General features: G+C 44.0%; 1 pseudogene; it reads right to left on the reverse strand.

The window, feature by feature from the left end:
• Positions 1–3,824: 3,824 nt before the first annotated feature.
• LOC108588395 (large ribosomal subunit protein uL30 pseudogene) lies at positions 3,825–9,047 on the reverse strand (annotated as a pseudogene).
• Positions 9,048–14,873: the final 5,826 nt, after the last annotated feature.

Raw genomic sequence — 14,873 nt, forward strand, 5'->3', positions numbered from 1 at the left:
ATATGACTGTAAACACTTGTCAGAGCTCAGCACGCTGTACTTTTAAAATTATTGAATATTATTGTATGTAAGTTATATATCAAAACTAATTTACTTTTATTTTTAAAATTAGAGATGGGGTCTTTCTATGTTGCCCAGGCTGGTCTTGAATTCCCGGCCTTGAGAGATGCTCTGGCCTCAGCCTGCAAAAGTGCTAGAATTATAGATGTGAGCCACTGAATTGGGGCTGAAAACTACTTTTTAAAAGGTTGCTTGCTACAGAACAGTTTCGAGACAAGTGTCTTAGTGCTTCTTCTAGACCTTTACTACCCCAAATCTCTTTTACTAGAGAGTTTCAAGCTTCACTGCCATTCATGTTTGTATTGTTTTGATTTACTTTAAGTCTACTAACTTTTCACTTGAAGTAGGATTTTTTTTTTTTTTTTGTAAAACAGTCTTGCTCTGTTCCTCAGACTGGAGTGGAGTGGTGCCATCTGGGATCACTGCAACCTCCATCTCCCAGGTTCAAGCAATTCTCCTGCCTCAGCTTCCCAAGTAGCTAGGATTACAGGTGTGCACCACCAGCCTGGCTAATTTTCATTTTTGTTGCTGTCGTTGTTGTTTTCAGATGAAGTCTCACTCTGTCGCCCTGGCTGGAGGTGCAATGGCACAATCTCTGCTCATTGTAACCTCCGCCTCCCAGGTTCAAGCCATTCTCCTGCCTCAACCTCCTGAGTAGCTAGGATTACAGGCATGCAACACCACGCCTGGCTAATTTTTGTAGTTTTAGTAGAGGTGGGGTTTCACCATGTTGGCCAGGGTGGTCTTGAACTCCTGATCTCAGGTGATCCACTTGCCTCGGCCTCCAAAGGATTGGGATTACAGGCGTGAGCCACTGAATTTTTGTATTTTTATTAGAGACAGTCTCACCATGTTGACCAGGCTGGTCTCAAACTTCTGACCTCAAATGATTTGCCCACCTTGGTCTCCAAAAGTGCTGTGATTATAGATGTGAGCCATTCTGCCCAGCCTAAAATAAGGATTTTTAAAATGAGGTTTCGCAACTTAAATTAATACTTTTTCCACCTTTTTTTTTGTCTTGTTTGAAGTTATGAAGTTAGAAATAATAGGCTGGGCACAGTGACTCATGCTTGTAATCCCAGCACTTTGGGAGGCCAAGGCAGTGGATCACAAGGTCAGGAGAGCGAGACCATCCTGGCCAACATGGTGAAACCCTGTCTCTACTAAAATCCAACAAAATATTGGCTGGGCATTGTGGCATGTGCCTGTAGTCCCAGCTACTCCAGAGGCTTAGGCAGGGGAATCACTTGAACCTGGGAGGTGGAGGTTGCAGTGAGCTGAGATCGCGCCACTGTACTCTAGCCTAGTGACAGAGCAAAACTCCGTCAAAAAAAAAAAAAAGGAAAAAAGAAGGAAGGGAGGGAGGAAAAGAGGGAGGGAGGAGAGGAAAGGAAAGGAAGGAAGGAAGAAAGAAATGAAAATACAGGGTGGGGGCGGTGGCTCATGCCTGTAATCCCAGCACTTTCGGAGGACTAGGCAGGTGGATCACCTTAGATCAGGAGTTACCAGCCTGGCCAACAAGGTAACATGGTGAAACCCTGTCTTTACTAAAAACACAAAAATTAGCCAGGCATGGTGATGCACACCTGTAATCCCAGCTACTCAGGAGGCTGAAGCAGGAGAAACACATGAACCCAGAAGGCAGAGGTTGCAGTGAGCTGAGACCACCCCATTGCACTCCAGCCTGGGTGACAAGAGTGAAACTCCATCTCAAAAAAAGAAACAATAATACTAGTTAGGCATGGTGGCACACACCTGTAGTCCCAGCTACTCAGGAGGCTGAGGCTGGAGGATGACTTTAGCCCAGGAGTTTGAGACCAGCCAGAGTTTTAACTGGGTGTGTTCAACAGAAACACCTTGACTGGTTTTTCAGCAGACACTCCCCCAGAGCTAACAGTCACTCAAAACAAGGGCCAATAACCTCTCTCCCCAATGTTCCACCATCAGTGCTCTATTCATCACAGTAGTAGTAGATGTGACAGGAAGAATGTCTCTTCCATATCATATCAGAGAGTATCTTAGGTTTGGAAATACACAATATCTAAACATGTTTTTAAAATAAATGACGGGTATATATATTCAGATTTTTAAAATCTAAAATTTGTAAACTGAGAATGCATAAACCAGGTGACGAGTGCAATTCAATTAGAGAAAAATTTTGTGATTGAGTCATTTCTCTGCCTAATGCAAAAGAACCTGCTGTAAAGCAGGTTTGTGAAATCTACAGTGTGAGAGGACTTAGTTTCAACAAAACAGCATCAGCCATCATAGTAAGTTAATGCTGTCAATTTAATTTTATTACTTGTAATTTGTTTTGTATTTAATATATAGGTTTCTTTTACTGTTCTAGTTGCACAAGAGCTATAAGCATAAGAAATTTACACCTGATATTGGGTTGGACACATTTAATCAGCATTATGCTAAAAAGCAATTTAAGTATAATAATTTGTAATCAATCCTGAAAGCGTAATAATTTTTTCTCTTATAAGTATACAGTACTGATGGCTGGATGCGGTGGCTCACACCTGTAATCCTAGCACTTTGGGAGACAAAGGCAGGCAGATCTCTTGAGTACAGGAGTTTGAGACCAGTCTGGACAACATGGCAAAACCCCATCTCTACAAAAATACAAAAGCTAGCTAGGTGTGGGTAATCTCAGCTACTCAAGAGGCTAGGGTGGGAGGATCCCTGGAGTCCAAGAGGTTGAGGTTGTAATGAGCCTAGATCGCACCACTGTGCTCCAGCCTGGGTGACAGAATGAGACCATGTCGAAAAGAAAGAAAGATAGAAAAAAAGAAAAGAAACAAACAAACAAAACTCAGCCCAATACATTGTCTCACACCTGTAATCCCAGCACTCTGAGAGGCTGAGGCCAGAGGATCACTTGAGCCCAGGTGTTCAAGGCTGCAGTGACCTATGCTTGTCCCACTGTATTCCAGTCTGGACAACATAAGGAGACCCTGTCTCTTAAGAAGAGTAAGTATACACAATACTCAAGCTTGAGTTCATAGACTTGCAGATAGTGTCCTAAAAATTCTCTTGAGGGGCCTATAGCATTTCCAGGTGGAACCAGGACTCGATCAATGGTGATGCTGGGAAATGTGGAGAAAGCAGCAAGGTTAGAACTCAGTTTGCTGCAGAAGCAGTTACTCTGATGAAGCACAAGGATTTTTCAGTATAAATTCTAAGGTAGCCAGGTCACAAAGCTAGTGAAATTATCAACAGGAGATACTGGAGTGGAAAATGGAGCTCAGGTTTCTGGCTTCAGTGACTGGGTGGATCCCAATGCCATAAATCCAGGTAGGGAGCACAAGAGGGTGAGCAAGTTTGACTACTCAGACCTTATCTGCCCTGACTGGCTCTGACTAGCTATTCTGGTGTCATTACTAAGTTCTCCAAGTAGCACATGGCTTCCGGTATTAGTCAGGATTCTTGTTTGTATGTGACAGAACCCCACTGGACAGGCAGGGGCTGTTGGAAACAAGCTGTTTGCCTTCCTCTTATCAGAGTAAGGCAGAGGAGGCACCGGGCAGAACTTCTCTTTCTCCTCTTAAATGTCTTACTCCTAGACTTGCTCCGTTTTAAATAACATACTCTAATTTTCTAATTGATGTTGCCTGTCTTTTGTAGAGAGGTGGGTGGGGTTCCGAGAATTTTAAACATTTTCCCTTCCTGCATTGCTCTGTAGAAGTTCAGCGCCTCCTAGCGACACAATCAGCAATTTTCCTAGGTCGTAAGAATTTTTTTTTTTTTTTTTGGTATATTTCTTTTTTTTTTCTCTTCCCATCAATGCATATTTGCAAAAATTTTTTAGTATATTTCAATTTGAGAGCAGGTACTGTTTCTTAACCGACCAGCTTAGAGAAACGATCATGGTAGACACCTTAGTTCATTCTTCTATTAAGGCTGTTGATCTGGTCCTTCCTGTTGCCATCATCTCCACCTTCTACAAAATGGGTTGTCTTTTTCTTCATTCCGCCTCGTGGAGAAGATAATTTGAAAGGCCACAGGAAATTATTTGCTTTTTTGAAGCGTTTTCCAACAGTATAGATCTCATGAATCAGATCCTCCATATAGATGAAGCCGTATTTACCAAGAGATCGATACAAAGCGTTGTCTGTCAAAGCAATTCGCTTCTTACTGATTTTGCCATAACCACCCTTGTAAATTAGTTCACTTACTGACTTCAGATTTGGGCACCCCCAGGCAATGTAAGGCTCTACAATTCTCAGCATGTTAACTGAAGCCTTGTTGAACTTCACAAAGGTTCTATTGAAGATTTGATGAAGACAAAGAAGCTACAACATCTTTTGGACCTTTGAGCTCACACCATTGATACCTCTGATCCTGATGAGAAAGGCCAATTTGGGTTATGTGGGTACAGACAGGTCGCCCGCTTTTCTTGCCAACCATGCCATTCAAATGTCAGTTCTGTACATCTGCCTGTATTCCTTGTGATAGTGCTTTGCTTTTTCATAGATAAGCTTCTTCCTTGCCTTTTGAGGCATCTTTTGGGCAAACTTCTTTCTCAGGTGCTTGATCTTCAGCTCTACAAAATTCCTTCAGAAGGGTTTCTGTCACAGCAAGAACCTTCTTCTTCTCTTCTACACCCTCCATGGTTCCAGCTGGAAAAAAAGGAGGTCAGTGCATGTATTCAGAATTTTTTTTTTTTTTTTTTGAAATGGAGTCTCGCTCTGTGGCCCAGGCTGGAGTGCAGTGGCTTGATCTTGGTTCACTGCAACCTTTGCCCCCATGGGTTCAAGCGATTTTCCTGCCTCAGCCTCCCCAGTAGCTGGGATTGCAGGCATCCACCACCACACCCAGCTTATTTTTGTGTTTTTAGTGGAGATGGTTTCACCATGTTGACCAAGCTGGTCTCGAACTCCTGACCTCAGTTGATCTGCCCACCTTGGCCTCCCAAAGTGCTGGGATTATAGGCGTGAGCCACTGTGCCTGACCCAGAGATTTTGATATCCTCAATAATCAATTAACTTGACTAGTCACTACCTGAACTTTTTCAATTTTTTAATTTTCTATGTGAGTTGAGCAATTATACATATCTTTTATCAACTAGATTTCTTGTTAATAAGCCCTTTATGGCTCTAAGGAACGATTATTATTTTGGTATTCAAATTAAAATTTTTTTTGCCCAAGTAGATTTCTTTACAATTAGTCTATTTTAAATTTCCAGGGTGGAGCATGGTGGCTCACGCCTGTAATCCCAGCACTTTGGGAGGCTGAGGTGGGCGGATCACATGAGACCAGGAGTTCAACACCAGCCTGGCCAACATGGTGAAAACGCATCTCTTACTAAAAATACAAAAATTACCCAGGCATGGTGGCTCATGCCTGTAAACCCAGCTGCTCCGGAGGCTGACACAGGAGAATCACTTGAACCTGGGGGTCAGAGGTTGCAGTGAGCCAAGATCACACCACGGTACTCCAGCCTGGGTGACAGAGCAAGACTTTGTCTCAAAAAAAATTTTTTTTTCAAAAGTTTTAAAAATTATTTTCCAAAAAATGTTATTTATGTTTGTGAAACATCATTCATCTCTAGTATCCCACTAGGTACTTCCATTGCCTCTTTCCATTATTGACTGTGGCCACTTCCCTCAAAGCTTATGTCTTCTGAGACCAGTGGTTCAAAATCCTGATTGCAAATAAGATTCACCTTTGTTGATTTGAAAACTATCTAGGCTGGGCATGGTGGCTTACTGCCTGTAATCCCAACACTTTGGGAGGTTAAGGCTGGTGGATCACTTGAGGTCAGGAGTTTAAGACTAGCCTGGCCAACATGGTGAAAACCCATTGTCTCTACTAAAAGTAAAAAAATTAGCCAGGTGTGGTGGCTGGTGCGTGTATTCTCAGCTACTCAGGAGGCTGAGGCAGGAGAATCGCTTGAACCGGGAAGCAGAGGTTGCAGTGAGCCAAGGTCACACCACTGCACTCCAGCCTAGGTAACAAAGCAAGATCTTGTTTAAAAAAAAAAAAAAAAAAATTGGCTGGGCTTGGTGGCTTATGCCTGTAATCCCAGCACTTTGGGAGGCTGAGGCTGCTGGTGGATCATCTGAGGTCAGGAGTTCAAGAGCAATCTGGCCAATATGGCAAAACACCGTCTCTACTAAAAATACAGAAATCAGCCAGGTGTGTTAATTTTTGAGGCTGAGGGAGGAGAATCGCTTGAACCCAGGAGGCAGAGGTTGCAATGAGGCAAGGTCGTGCCATTGCACTTCAGCCTAGGCGACAGAGAGAGATTGTGTCTCAATTAAAAAAAAATTAATTTAAAAATAAAAAATAAAAAATATCTAGATGTCTGGATCCTATCTGTCAAAAAACTGATTAAATACAAATTACAGAATGAGTTTAACAGGTTACAGTATCATTTAGCATGTTGCAGATTCACTTAGCTTTCCAGAATACTAACAAAATATGTATAAAGTATTTTTTAAATGGATTGCACTTATCAAAATGGTTAATATAAGAAATAGTAGGCTGGGCGTGGTGGTTCACGCCTGTAATCCCAGCACTTTCGGAGGCCGAGGCAGGCGGATCACAAGGTCAAGAGTTTGAAACCAGCCTGGCCAAGAGACCAGCCTGGCCAATGTGGTAAAATCCTGTCTCTACTAAAAAAAAAAAAAAAATACAAAATCAGCTGGGCATGGTGGCGGGCACCTGTAATCCCAGCTAATTGGGAGGCTGAGGCAGGAGAATTGCTTGAGCCTGGAAGGTGGAGGTTTCAGTGAGCCAAAGATCATGCCATTGCCCTTCAGCCTGGGTGACAGAGTGAGACTCCGACTCAAAAAAGAAAAAATAATGACAACACTAAATGGTGGTGAGTATGTGGAGAAACCGTGTCACTCCTACATTGGTGGTCAGAATGCCCAGTGGTACAGCTACTCTGGAAAACAGTTTGGCAGTTTCTTACAAAACTAACCATGCTACTACCGTATTACCCACATTACCCAGCAATTGCACTCCTGGGCATTTATTCCAGAAAAATATTGTACACAAATATTTATAGCAACTTTATTTGGGATAGCTCAAAACTGAAATCAGCCCAGGTTCCTTCCACAGGTAAATGGTTAAACAAATCGTAGTACATCCATACTACGGAATACTACTCAGAATTAAAAGAATCATATTGATGCATGCAACAACCTGAATGTTTAGATAGATTTTTGAATTTATTGCCAGGAATTTGTTTATAATATTCTCTTAGCTTTTTATCATCTGTTTACATGTATAATGGTATCCCCTTCTTCAATCCTGTTATTGGTTATCTGTGGCTTCTCTTATTTATTAATCTTGTCAGGAGTTTTTCAATATCAATAGCTTTTTCAAAGAACCATTTAAAATTATTTATTAATTTATTTAGAGAGATGGTCTCACCCAGTCGCCCAGCCTGAAGTGCAGTGGCACAATCATAGTTCACTGCAGCCTCGAACTCCCGGGCTCAAGTGATCCTTCCATTTCAGCCTCCTGAGTAGCTGGGACTACAGGCATGTGTCACCGCACCTGGCTATTTTTTATTTTTTTAAAAGATGGAGTCTTGCTACATTGCCCTAGCTGGTCTTGAACTCCTGACCTCAAGCAATCCTCCTACCTCAGCCTCTCAAAGTTCTAAGATTACAGGTATGAACCACTGCACACAGCTAATTTTTTTTTTTTCATGAACTGCAAACATGATGGTTTTAAGCATACTCACAATAATTTCTATTCTAAGTGCTAATAAGAAATTCTCTACTTCAGTGATATTTATCAGGCTCTGATTATGACAATAGATTGAGTTACAATAGATTGATTCTGGCCGGGTGCAGTGGATCATGCTTGTAATCCCAGCACTTTGGGAGACCGAGGCAGGAGGATCACTTGAGGCCAATAGTTTGAAACTAGCCTAGGCAACATAGTGAGGCCTCGAGTCTACTAAAAAAAAAATTAGCTGGGCCTAGTGACATGCACCTGTAGGCCCAGCTACCTGGGAGGCTGAGGTGGGAGGATCACCTGAGCCCAGGAAGTTGAGGCTGCAGTGGGCCATGATCGTCCCAGTGCACTCAAGCCTGGGTGACAGAGTGAACCCCTGTCATGAAAATAAATAGGCCAAATGTGGTGGCTCACACCAATAATCCCAGCCCTTTGGGAAACTGAGGCAGGTGTATCGCTTGAGGCCAGGAGTTCAAGACCAGCCTTGCCAACATGGCAAAACCCCGTTGACTAAAAATTGGAAAAAAATTAAAATAAAAAAATTAGCCACGCAGCATGGCCCAGCCTTCAGTCCCAGCTACTCAGGAGACAAGATGCCTAAGGAATTTATCTCTGCCTTCTCTCTCTCTGCCTCTCAGCTCCAACTTCTGCTGCAAATTCCCTCCTTCTCTCCCTCATCTCTGCTTCAGGATTGCTGTAGGGTGCTGGGGGCATAAGAGGATTGACCTCCTCTTGGTCAGGGGTTTCCCCAAGACTCCATGAGCTCAGCAGGGGTGGAGGCGGTGGGGAGGGCATGTGATTCTCCTGCAGCTAGGCCTCCAGAGGGACTGTAGGGGGTGACAGACCAGTGGGCTTGGGCTGTGAAAGTTGTGTTCCTTCATCAACCACAGTTCCAGAACTACAACCGAGACAGGCTGCCCGTCACTCCTGCGCTCCTCTCAGATATGATAAGTTGCCTGGAAGCTCTGGTTTGAAAGCCAAAATGTTGGGATTTTCAGGATATTGATACACAAGGTGGGCAGAGAAGTACTGGGAAGCGAAGAGGGTGGTCCCTGGCTAGGGCTCCAGGCCCAGGACTGTGCCCACGGATCTAGGTGAGGACAGGCACTCCTGCCTTCATGCCCAAATGCTGCATTTCCCAAGACCACCTTGGTCTGCCATGCCCCCATCCTGTGACTATGAAAACCCCTGAGACGCTACTGGGCAGACACACACGTGGAGAGGTCATCCAGGGGAACACGCCAGCGGAACAGCACTCTGACAGACACAGGCATGCTGCAGGCCATTGACCTGCAGAACAAGGCAGAGTTTGTCTGGGGCAGTCAGAGTAGAGCCTGGGCTGCCAAGCAGCCTGACTCCAGGGGAAAACCATCTCCCTTCTGGCTCTCCCATCTGCTGAAAGCTATTTCCACTCAATGAAACCTTGCACTCATACTCGAAGCCCATGTATGATCCAATATTTCCTGTACACCAAGGAAAGAACCCTGGGATACAGAAGGCTCTCTGTCCTTGTGATAAGGCAGGGGATCCAACTGAGCTGACTAACATGAGCCGCCTACAGACGCTAAATTAAAAGAGCACCCTCTAACACACGCCCTCTGGAGCTTCAGCTGTAAACATTCACCCTTAGATACTGCTGTGTGGTTGGAGCGCCACAGCCTGCCCATCTGTATGCACTCCTTGTGGTTTGAGCTGCAGGGCACTGAAGAAGCAAGCCACACCCCCATTGCATGCCCTGCGAGGGGGACAAGAGAACTTTTCCCGTATCAGTATATTAAATGTCTATGTGTATTTGCATTTTTAACATAACTAATGTTTCCTCAGTACCTTTCTGAGAAGGGTATTTGAAAAAGGTATAATAATAATTTCTAGAAATGTGGGGCCAAAGGTTTTGCCTCTCTCTTCCAGAACATTTATTTCACTTTCTTTATTTTATTTATTTATTTTTATATTTTAAAAAACTAGTCAAGTGTAGTAGTGAGAAGGGGGGAAAGAGTAGAACAAGGAGTTCGATCCATGAACAATCAATTGAGATAACTCACTACCTTCGGACTAGGCCATTTTATTTTTTTAATTTTAATTTAATTTTTTTTTTTGAGACAGAGTCCCACTCTGTTGCCTAGGCTGGAGTGCAGTGGCATGATCTCAGCTCACTGCAACCTCTGCCTCCTGGGTTCAAGTGATTCTTGTGACTCAGCCTCCCAAGTACCTGAGATTACAGGTACATGCCACTATGCCTGGCTAATTTTTGTATTTTTAGTAGAGACAGGGTTTCACCATGTTGGCCGGGCTGGTCTCAAACTCCCGACCTCAGGTGATCCACCCAACTCAACCTCCTAAAGTGCTGGGATTACAGGCATGAGCCACTGCACCTGGCCGTTTTCCTGATTTTAAAATTTTGCATGATTTCATATTTATAGGAAAGTTCAAAGAAAGTATAGTTTACCAACTGGTAATATTTTTGCTTTAACTCTCTCTTTTGAGCCATTTAAAGGTAGGTTACATAAACTATAAATATTATGAAAGTTGAACCCTAAGTACTTGAGCATACACTTTTCTAAAAACAAGAGCAGTTCTGGCACAGTGGCTCATGCTTGTAATCCCAACAGATTGGAAAGCTGAGGAGGGAGGAGCGACTGAGCCCAGAAGTTTGAGACCAGCATGAGACCAACATACTGAGACCCCTGGGATCAATCAGTTGTCCCACTTCAGCCTCTTGAGTAGCTAGAACCATAGGCACGTGCCACTTTGACAGCTAATTTTTTGATCTTTTGTACAGACAAGGTCTCTACAGAAACATTTTAAAGAGGGTAATTTCTCATCAAACCACAGCCTCACTATCATACCCAAAAAATAATCTGATAATAACATCTGCACATCTGAAAACACATCACTTAGTATGCATAAAAAATTAATGGTCCATTTTCAAGGCATGAGAAATCTAAGCACTGGCAGCCGGCCTGTGGCTGTAACAAACTGCACGACTTATGCACCTTGAAGGTCACGAGAAGTGAACAGAGAATGTAGAGGAGGGGTCAGTTCATAAAAGGGAAGAAAGTTTTGTTATTGGGAAATCAAAACTTAAGTGGGAAAGGGACCAGGATATAACCTTGTAAGGGGGAAAATGAAAGTTAGACAAGTCTGGGAAGATTGTAACCCCATAGTACTTGACCAATGAGGTACTGCCCGGGGGACTTGTATGCTAGGAGAGAAATTACCTGCTGTAGCTGCCCCAGGTGTGCCTGCCTACCAGACACCCAATCTTGCAAGACTATCATTAAAAGTCTTGGCTTCTGCTGTTCTTTGTGTCTCTGAGTCCATTCTTTGGGTTTAGACAGGTAAATGCGTGTTTCTCGCAAACCTGGGGGCTCATCTAGGATCTCTGTGCCTGTGTGGAGTGGGACTCTGGCCGAGAGAGGAGATACATCCCACCTGATTTAAGTGGCCACTCTGTCTGGGCATCCTGGTTCCCCACAGAGGCCATAGACAAACCAAAGACTGTTATTCAGGAGGCAGCAGAGGTGACCCAGAGAGAAAAGCAGGCACTGTGGCAAGAAGGCAACCCTGTACATGAGCCAAGGCAGGGAAATCAAACTGTAAGTACTGCCTTGGTGGCTGGGCATTTTCCGAGATTGAGTGTGTGCGACTGAGATGTATCCTAGATACAAGGCGAGTATGGAGTCTCAATCCATGGTTCCATCATCCCACAATGGAAATGGCCAGAGACGGATAAAGCAATTCTCGGAGTATACAAGAAACCTCCAGTAGGGCAGGAACATGATCCAGATATGCACTCAAAGGAGAGATGGTGGGAGGGGTGAGGCAGAGGCTAAGATGGAGTCTGTCTGACTCTTAGCAAAATGGAGTCTGTCGGGCTAACACAATGTAGGTTAGCACAGGAATACAAAATGATAGTGAGTTTGGAAGACAGTTGGGCAGTGTCTTGCCAAACTACACATACACTTACCATATGATCCAGCAATCATGCTCCTTGGTGTTTACCCAAAGGAGGTGAAAGTCTATATGCACACACAAAAACACTGCATACAGATGTTTACAGCAACTTTATTCGTTATTGCCAAAAACTTGGAAGCAAACAAGATTCCTTCAGTGGGTGAATGAAGAAACTGTAGTACTAAATAAAATGAATAAACTGTAGAATAAACAATGAAATATTTTTGAGTGCTAAAAAGAGCTATCAAGCCACAAAGACATGGAGAAAACTTTTGTGGGTTTGTTTTTTTGAGATGGAGTCTTGCTCTTGTCACCCCGGCTGGAGTGCAATGGCATGATCTTGGCTCACTGCAACCTCCGCCTTCTGGGTTCAAGTGATTCTCCTGCCTCAGCCTCCCAAGTAGCTGGGATTACAGGTACCTGCCACTATGCCTGGCTAATTTTTGTATTTTTTAGTAGAAACGAGGTTTCACCATGTTGGCCAGGCTGGTCTCGAACTCCTGACCTCAGATGATCCCGCCTTGGCCTCCTAAAGTACTAGGATTACTGGTGTGAGCCACCGCAACTGGCCAACATGGAGGAAACTTTAATGCTTATTGCTTAGTAAAAGAAGCCAATCTGAAAAGGCTGCATACTGTATGATGCCAACTATATTGACATTCTGGAAAAAGTAAAACTATGGAGATAGTAAAAAGACCTGTGGCTGCCAAGAGTTTAGAGAGAGGGAGGGCTGCATAGGCAGAGTACAGAGGACTTTTAGGGCAGTGAAACAATCCTGTATGATAGTTCAGTGGTGGATACATGTCATTGTACATTTGTCAAAATCCATAGTACATACAACACCAAGAGTGAATCTCAACATAAACTACAGAGTTTGGATGATAATGTGTCAATGTCGGTTCATGGATTCTAACAAATGTACCACTGTGGTGGGAGATGTTGATAAGAGGGAAACTGTCTCTGAGGGGCAGGGGATATATGGGAACTCTCTGTATTTTCCACTCACTTCGCTGTGAACCTAAAACTGTTCCAAACAATAAAATTTGGCCAGGCATGGTGGCTCAGGTCTATAATCCAGCACTTTGGGAGGCCAAGGCTGGTGGATCACCTGAGATCAGGAGTTCAAGACCAGCCTGGACAACATGGTTTTTGGTCCATCATGGACAGTGTAGAATAATTAAGAGGTTTGGCCCTGGGTTTTTGAAGGCTAATATGCATATTAAAAAGTGCTTCCTTTTCCATTCATCTACTGAGTTATTGGGGTTCCAATGAGAGTTGTCTATGAGAACTGCTTCTCTGCCTAGTGGGAACAGAGTGTCCATTTTTTCTTCACCTTCCCTGTCTCCTCTTTTTTCTCTTTGGTCTGCTATAGCAGACATGTCGCTCATCTCTGCATTTTTCTGCTGCCTGAAGAAACTGCCTGCTTTTCAGCTGCAGTGAGAGTCTGACTTAGGAGCAACATAACATCCTTCCATGTGAGGTCAAACATCTGAGTTAAACTTTGGAAACCTTCTATATACCTATCAGAGTCATCAGAAAATTGGCCGGCCTCCCTTTATTTGCTTAAGATCCTGTAATGAGAAGGGACCATGAATCTTCATAGCACCATATCCATCAGGCACCTCCTGCAAAGGTAAGAGTGAAGCAGGTAAAGTGGATAATATTGAAGATGGTGGAGTTGGAGAAGCTGATGGTACAAGGAAGGTGTAGGTCCAGCCCTACAGGGTCCAGTGAGTCCCTCCCTGCTGGTGTGGAGACGAGAAACTGGAAATAAATGACACAAGACACAAAGAGAAAAGAGAGTTTGGCCCAGGGGTCCACTGCTTCCTAAAGCGCAGAGACCAGCTGTGGCCCCAAGTGCCTGGACACTCTGACTTTTACTGATACAAAGCAGAGGGAAGGGCAGGTAGGATGAGGTGATGGTGGTCAGTGGTAGGGTAGGGTAAATCACGTGTCTCAGTGACGGGGCCCAAGACTTTGAAAAAGCAGAGGCGAGGGGAAAACCTGAAGCATCAGCACTTTTTTCATACTAGTCGAGAAATAAAAAGGACACTAAGATTTATGTTATCATTACTAATTCTTATAAGAAAAAGAGGAACCAGGTGCAGAAGCATAACTTGAAATTAGCCATGGAATGTGACGGCTGAAGCACAGCACCACATAGACAGTTAAGTCCCTGGATGTCTGCGGGCCTCTCTGACAGCCTCAGTGGCTCACGCCTGTAATCCCAGCACTTTGGGACGCCAACTCGGGTGGAGATCAAGACCATCCTGGCCGACATGGTGAAACCCCGACTCTACTAAAAATATAAAAATTGGCTGGGCGTGGTGGTGGGTGCCTGTAAGCCCAGCTACTCGGGAGGCTGAGTCAGGAGAATTATTTGAACCATGGAGGCGGAGGCTGCAGTGAGCTGAGATCATGCCACTGCACTCTAGCCTGGGTGACAGAGTGAGACTCTGTCTCAAAAAAAAAAAAAAAAAAAAAAAGGTGCAAAAAGGAAAATTTAGGAAGCTACTGTGGACCAACAATGAACAATATGTCTATGGAGAGGATTTCTTTTTCCACGAGGTGGCGCTGTTGGCTTAGAAATACCATGTGCTTGCTAGTGGAATAGTAGTGAGTGACCTCACTGCGGGGGAAAGGGGAGACCCTCTGTTCCCAGAAGATCCCAAGGGCAGTTTCCTGAGCTATATGCACAGTTACTACAGGATTTCCTGATCTTGCCTAACCCGATTACTTCCCTGGGCTGTAAAAATTCCCTCACATTTGACACACAAGGAGAATAAGAGACATAGTGACTGCAGATAGAGACAGAAGGGAAATTTTGTGACAGGCTAGCTGGGAATCCTTTACCAACACCAGGGCGAGCTGTTGGAGGCTGAGTCCAGTCTAGACGCCTTTGAATAACACAAGGGGGTGCACTGGCCAGAAATTCTCAAGTGCTTCAGAACTTTTCCTGGCCTCACGGATGGTTAGATTTCCTCATGAAAGGAAGCTGGTTTGAAACATGACCAACGTGCCAAATTACCCATGGATATTGGGAGATTCTCCATAGTCTCCCCAGTAAGCCTGATATCCAAGTCTTTAAGAAAGAAAGCCACACTAACTGTGTCTTTAACTGGCTGATGGATGCTTGTTATTGATTTGATTTTTAAATG

Source organism: Callithrix jacchus, chromosome 15 (genome assembly GCF_049354715.1).
Source record: "Callithrix jacchus isolate 240 chromosome 15, calJac240_pri, whole genome shotgun sequence".
Lineage (NCBI taxonomy): Eukaryota > Metazoa > Chordata > Mammalia > Primates > Cebidae > Callithrix > Callithrix jacchus.